At 36.3% G+C, this 6,805-nt stretch overlaps 1 long non-coding RNA gene across 2 annotated transcripts; it reads left to right on the forward strand.

Moving 5' to 3' along the window:
- Positions 1-495: 495 nt before the first annotated feature.
- LOC135430719 (uncharacterized) lies at positions 496-1,160 on the forward strand. Of its 2 annotated transcripts, none has more exons than XR_010436679.1 (3): positions 496-560; positions 858-906; positions 981-1,160. It is a non-coding gene; the product is annotated as an uncharacterized LOC135430719 (long non-coding RNA). The 2 variants fall into 2 exon arrangements; XR_010436678.1 differs by having other exon boundaries at positions 504-560; positions 978-1,153.
- The last annotated feature ends 5,645 nt before the right edge of the window (positions 1,161-6,805 follow it).

Genomic DNA, 6,805 nt, shown 5'->3' on the forward strand with positions numbered 1-6,805 from the left:
TACTTGATCTGTTCACTCTAGCCCTCAAAACCTCAAGAAACAGGATTTCGATATCGATTTTTATCGATTACTTTGAAACGGTGCAAGTTATCGATTGTCTTAAACAAACTCGTACTGTGCGTGAGTCACCACAACCCCATCTGTGAAACCGCTTAGAACGCCCCCATCTGCTCGAACCATTTGAGCAACTCGATCAGTGAACCAGATTTGACACAAGCATCCGGCCCTGAACGAGTCAACACCCACATATGATAGATCAGCAAATTAAAAGACGCCCACACAACAATAGTACAACAATGTTAGGACGGCATTTAGGGCACTTTAAACTTTTCAAAATAAATTTGTTACGGAACTGTTTGTTTCTCTTTGGGCCGCGCCGGCTTTCTCATCGGTTCTCTGGGTGAATATTATATTAACGATATTAACAAGGCTACAACGTCTGTAGCAAAGCACAACACTATTCAATATGAACCACATAATCGATAACATCAAACAGGCGGAACTATTAACAAATGAACAACACTAACAGCTGTAACAACTAGAAAATGTAAAGAACAAAGGTGTGAAGCTCAATATAAATTAACAAAAAAACACTATTCATCCACTTTATTCTTCCGGATCCTCTCCCGGTTCCGGACCCAGCGTACCCGCCATACTTGAGATGATCACCTGATCTCGGCTTCCTCATTTTGGCCACTAGATGGCCCGCATCAGCCCGAGTCAGCTGTCCTGCCCCCTCACCCTATCACTTGATATTTAGCCGGACATTGTTTTCCTTCAATATGAGCGTATAATTGGTTGCATTCCTTAAAATTATTAACAATTAATATTATTTTTTATCGCATGTATCTTTGCAGCTATTTACGATTTCGGGCAAGCTGGCATTTGTCTTCAACTCGTCAACAGGTGCGTATAATTATTCGCATATTCTTATAATTATGGACAATGTGTATTAATTTCTAAAATTTCATTTATAGCAGAACAACACCAAAGAAAAGACGTCACCGAAAGTTATGGCTAATTGCCGGCGGGAACAACGTTGGAGAACAAATTTATAATTCTTAATTGAGCGATTGGCTCCCCCCAGACATTCATGCCGTATATACGCATGTATAACCACGCTGAAAAAATGGCATGTTGTAAAAATTCTTATATATAAAATATTTATATGAATTAAATCCGTAATTATGAGGTCTCTGGGTTGCTAAGGGCGATGTTCACACATAAACAAGTGACACCGAGTCTCACTTAGACCCTCGGTAAAAATATGTCTTACACCATATTGTCCAACTGCAGCCATCAGCATAACGAGAAAGAAGGGCTATTTTCGGCAAGCCGAAGATTTAATAAGCTTGCAGACCCAACCTTTTCATAGTGCTCATGGTGGTTTGCCCGTATCTAAGAAGCATAGTGAGAATAGTTAATGCCGAATATGGTCAAGATATCTTGAAAAACAAAAAAGTTTTCCATATACCAACTTAATTTTTGACTGCTCGTTCCTATGGCAGCTATATGATATAGTAGTCCGATCTTAAAAGGATTCTGCATGTACATATATGAGGAGCATAAAAAACAAATAAATGCCGAGTTTGGTCAAGATATCTTGAAAAACAAAAAAGTTTTCCATACAACAACTTAACTTTCGACCGATCGTTCCTATGGCAGCTATATGATATAGTGGTCCGATCCAGCTGGTTTAGACATATGAACTGCGTGCAGCAGAAAGAGGGACGTCTGCAAAGTTTCATAAAGATAGCTTTAAAACTGAGAGACTAGAAACAGACAGACGGACAGACGGACATGGCTATATCGACTCGGCTGTTGATACTGATCATGAATATAAATACTTTATGGGGTCGGAGATGTCTCCTTCTATGCGTTACACATTTCACGACAAAACTATAATTTCCTCTGCAAGGGTAAAAAAATAGATAGCGCATTTGTGGTCGCTTAAGATTCTAAGAGCGCCCTACGCTTAAAAATGTCATATTAGAAAAAATACCCGAAATAAACACAATAGTTTATGACCGCTGCTGCCGATAATACATTGACAGTAGGCCTAAAATAAGACACTCTGTTAGTATATATCTTACAAGTTCTCACATTGAACAGATCCGTTCATTTGGTCCTTCGGGCAGTGCCGGCATTTCGGGTCGCTTGTTTGTTCGAGAACCACTAAATTTCGAGCAGTGCCGGCATTTCGGCACTCCGAACCACGAAACTTTCGAGCGGTGCAGCCAAGAGCAGCACGCCGAACCATAAAATTTCGAGCGGTGCAGCCAAGAGCAGCACGCCGAACCAAAAAACTATCGGCGGTACAGACAAGAGCAGCGCGCCGAACAGAAGACCAGACAGCAAAGGAGAGCGACAGCCAATGCTAGAAAGTGACCAAGGCCCATCCAGAGGGCAAACTCTTCAAGAAGAACTCCTCCCACGACCCACACCAGCGGAGCTTCTAGACGTGACGCCTGAAAAGCATGGAGGAGCCCAAGCATCTGGACAAGGAGAAATGAGTAGCGCTTACCCACAAGCGCTACGGAAAATCATCGCAGAAGAGCCGCAAGCAGGACCGAAGCCCTTGTCAATGACATCGTGGCTAAAAATATGTATGCAAACAAAATATAATAAATTTGTATTTAAATAAAAAAAAAGTAAAATAAATACAAATGTCGAAAGCCAAACAATGAGCAAAAAAATATAAATCCTAGATCATGGATAAGAGACAAGAGGGCATATGAGATGGATAAGCAGATAGAGGAGCTAAACAAATATTTAGAGGAAACGCAGGTGGACATTAGGGAAAACAATAGGGAAATGTTTAGGTTGAGAAAAAGAAAGATAGTATTTCTTTGAGAAGAAAAACAATTATTTAAAGAAAAGAAATATCCAACTTGTATGGATATTCTAAGGATATTCTTTGCCGAGTTGTTTACAGAGTTGGTTCAATCAAGAGAGGATTTGAGTCCAGCTCTTAAATTTAACTATTTAAGAACGGCATTAAAAGTAGAAGCAATATGCATGGTGTCGCATTTGCTAAAAGGCTCCTCAAAAAATTTCAACTCGACTTGGGTATTATTAACCAAGCGTTATGAAAACAAACGGAAAATATTTTCCAAACAATTAAATCGGCATATAGAGTTGCCAGTACTGAACAGTGATTCAGCAGAGTACATTAAAGCATTTATTGATTCAATTGATGAATCAATACAATTAATAAAATTGAAAACGGTCTTATCAGAAGACGTTGATGTAATTTTTGCACACATGATTATTTGCAAGTTTAATAGAGAAACTTTGCAATCATATGAAAATCATGTGAAAAGACCAAAAATTGTCCGGCGTAATGGAGTATTTAGAGCAAAGGTTGAGTGCTCTATGCTCATTGAAGGACGAGGAGAAAAAACCGAAAGTCAATGAGGACTTTTCGGAAAATGGCCCAGTTTGCAAAGTAGCCGGGCATTATAAAGATTTGGTGAAATGGAGTTTAAAGAAGTTGCAAAAACAGAAATCTGCGAGCAAATTGTTATTGAATCAACAAAAGAATTAGATGGAAGGGATACAGTAACCATTCCGTTTAAGGATGAAAAAGAGTTGGGAGAATCAAGACCACAGGAGATGACACGCTTTCTACACTCAGAAAATAAATGCAGAAGAAATACACAGCTTAAGCAAAGTTATAGAAATTTCTTAGGAGAGTATGTGATCCTAGGAAATAACATCGAGTCCAACAAAAATGATACTAATTTCGTAGGTGCGTCAAGGAAGCTAGATCAAGATTTCCTAAAAGGTGATAAAAACTAAACATTATTTAAAGAAATAAGAATCCTGAGATGGTTACAGACTAGCATAAAGCTTGGAATACAGCTGCATGGATTCATGCATGCATCAGAGAAAAAGCATACACAAGCGTGGTATATGATAGAGGACAGGAAAATAAAGTCAGGATAGTAAAGATAAAATTACAGGATGGAAATTCCACAAGAACAGTTACCAAAGTGTGCTCGCTTATTAGCATACAGGCACACGACAAAAAAGAACATGTAGAAAATACTGAGTAAAATAAAGTAATAGCTGTTGAAGAAAACGAAAAAATCCAGTAGGATAACATTATCCCGCCGGCAGGACCTCACTTCGGAGGTATTTGTGTTGCTGGAGTCAAGTCAGTAAAATATCATCTGAAAAGAGTGATACGCAACTTAGATAGATGTCAACTGATTATCAGTTAACATCTACAAAGAGAGGGAGAGTGTGTAGCTTTTATATGCCTGTGTTAGGGAGCATATATATGTTGCTAATGAAATGCGCTCAGAAGGAGCGTGGGATATGCAGCGTAAGCATAAACGGTCAGCTAGTGAAGCTAGTGAACCGCGCTACGTAATATGAGCCAGAGCCAATACATAAAGTGACTCTGGGCTTGTTAAATGTATAATTGTTATTGTATGCAACAAAGTGCCGCATACTTTATATTTAAATACAGGGAGTTCTGTTAAGGCATATTCACACTACACCTCCCTTTTTAGAAAAATGACGTAATATTCTATTGAGTTATTTAAAGAGTAGTGTATATATTGTTCGTATATATTATTGTTATTGTATGCAACAAAGTGCCGCATACTTTATATTTAAATACAGGGAGTTCTGTTAAGGCATATTCACACTACACCTCCCTTTTTAGAAAAATGACGTAATATTCTATTGAGTTATTTAAAGAGTAGTGTATATATTGTTCGTATATATTATTAATATTATTATATACATATATATAATTTTTTTTTGTTTAAAATGTAGTGTAAATAAAAAACTTTTTTTTATTATTTTTTGTATTTTCATAAATAAATATATTAGTTGTATAGGAAAAATATTATGTTTTTTTTTGTTATTAATATTATTATTATTTTTGTTGTTGTAAGTTTTGTTTTTCGCAAAAGGTATTCATTATTTTCTCTTTTTATACCCTTGCAGAGGGTATTATAATTTTGTCGTGAAATGTGTAACGCATAGAAGGAGACATCTCCGACCCCATAAAGTATTTATATTCATGATCACTATCATCAGCCGAGTCAATATAGCCATGTCCGTCTGTCCGGCTGTCCGTCTGTCTGTTTCTATGCGAACTAGTCTCTCAGTTTTAAAGCTATCTTTATGAAACTTTGCAGAAGTGCCTCTTTCTGTTGCACGCAGTACATATGTCAAAACCAGCTGGATCAAACCACTATATCATATAGATGCCATAGGAATGATGGTCGAAAAGTAGGTTCTGGTATGAAAAACATTTTTGTTTCTTAAGATATCTTGATCAAACACGGCATTTATTAGTTTTACTATGCTGCTCATATATATGCAAAACCCTATCACTATCGGACCACAATATCAAAATCTTATTTACATCGGACAGTAGTCCGATAGTAGTAGTAGTCAGCTGTCATATAGCTGCCATAGGAACGATCGGTCGAAAATTAAGTTGTTGTGTGGAAAACTATTTTGTTTTTCAAGAAAAGGGACACATCCTCCTCCATCGGTCGGAGATGCTATTAGAAAATTGTGTATTCTAACTAGGCTTTTAGCGTTTAATTTTCAACATGTATGTATAATGTATTGAATAATTAGGACGACACTCGTTTTGTCGACCATTCATAAAATAAAATAAAAAAAAATCTCAGCCATACTCGGCATTAACTATGTGCTTCTTAAATACGGGCAAATCACTATGAGCATTATGAAAAGGTTGGGTCTGCAAGGGTATTAAATCTTCGGCGTGCCGAAGATAGCCTTTCTTTCTCGTCTTTCTTTTTTTAATGTATTAAATTTTATTTATTGGTTGATCAGACCATTTTCATGAAAATTTTTAATTATACTTTTTTAACCTATCCTTGTGTACTCTCTGTTCTTTTCTGTTTGCTATCTTTAATTAAAATATTATCATTAACTTTTATTGTTTCTACTGTGTATGGTCCTAAATATACTGGATCTAACTTATGACCTCCTTCGTTTCTTAGCAATACTTTATCTTCTATTTTTAAGTCAAAATCTGAAGTCTTCTTATCTTAGTTAAGTTTTCTATAGGCCTTAGCTTTTTCTAACATATGTCTAGCTCATTAATATGCTATTTCTAATCTAAATTTTATTTCTTTCGAATAATTGTCTATATTATAAATCGGATCTATTCTATCTATTTTATTAAAATCTATGAACTGTCTTGGTAGTCTTCCAAATACTAGTTCTTATGGACAATATTCATGCATAACCGAAGGTGTCGTGTTGAAACAATATGTGAAATATTGGATTCAAAACTCCCAATCGGATTTGTCTGCGGAAACGAATGAACGAATATATTCATTGAATGTTTTATGACTTCGTTCTCTTGTCCCTAATGTCTGGTGATGATATGCAGTATAAGTGAGATTCGTGATATTCATTTACTTGCACATGTCTGATACTAATTGATTCTTATACTCAGTTTCCATGTCCGAAATGAACGTCTTCGTTGGACCGTACTTAAGCATAAAATCTTCGAATATTGATTTTGCGACATTATTTGCACTTTTGTTTGCAATTGGTATGACTACTAAATATTTTGTTAAATCACATATTAGTGTGACGATGTATTCATTGCCATATTCAGACCTTGGTAGTGGACCAACGGTGTCCTCTATCACTATGTCGAAAGCATTTGTTGGTGTTTCGGTGTAGGTCATTGGGGTCTTTGTATGTGTCGTTGTTTCTGACATTTGTCATTTATGACATCTACGTATGTACTCTTTTATATGACGAGTCATATTTTTCCAATAGTAGTGTATTTTAATTT

Source organism: Drosophila montana, unplaced genomic scaffold (assembly GCF_035044405.1).
Source record: "Drosophila montana isolate Dmon_TW-CO22-7 unplaced genomic scaffold, ASM3504440v1 contig_3063_1, whole genome shotgun sequence".
Classification (NCBI taxonomy): domain Eukaryota; kingdom Metazoa; phylum Arthropoda; class Insecta; order Diptera; family Drosophilidae; genus Drosophila; species Drosophila montana.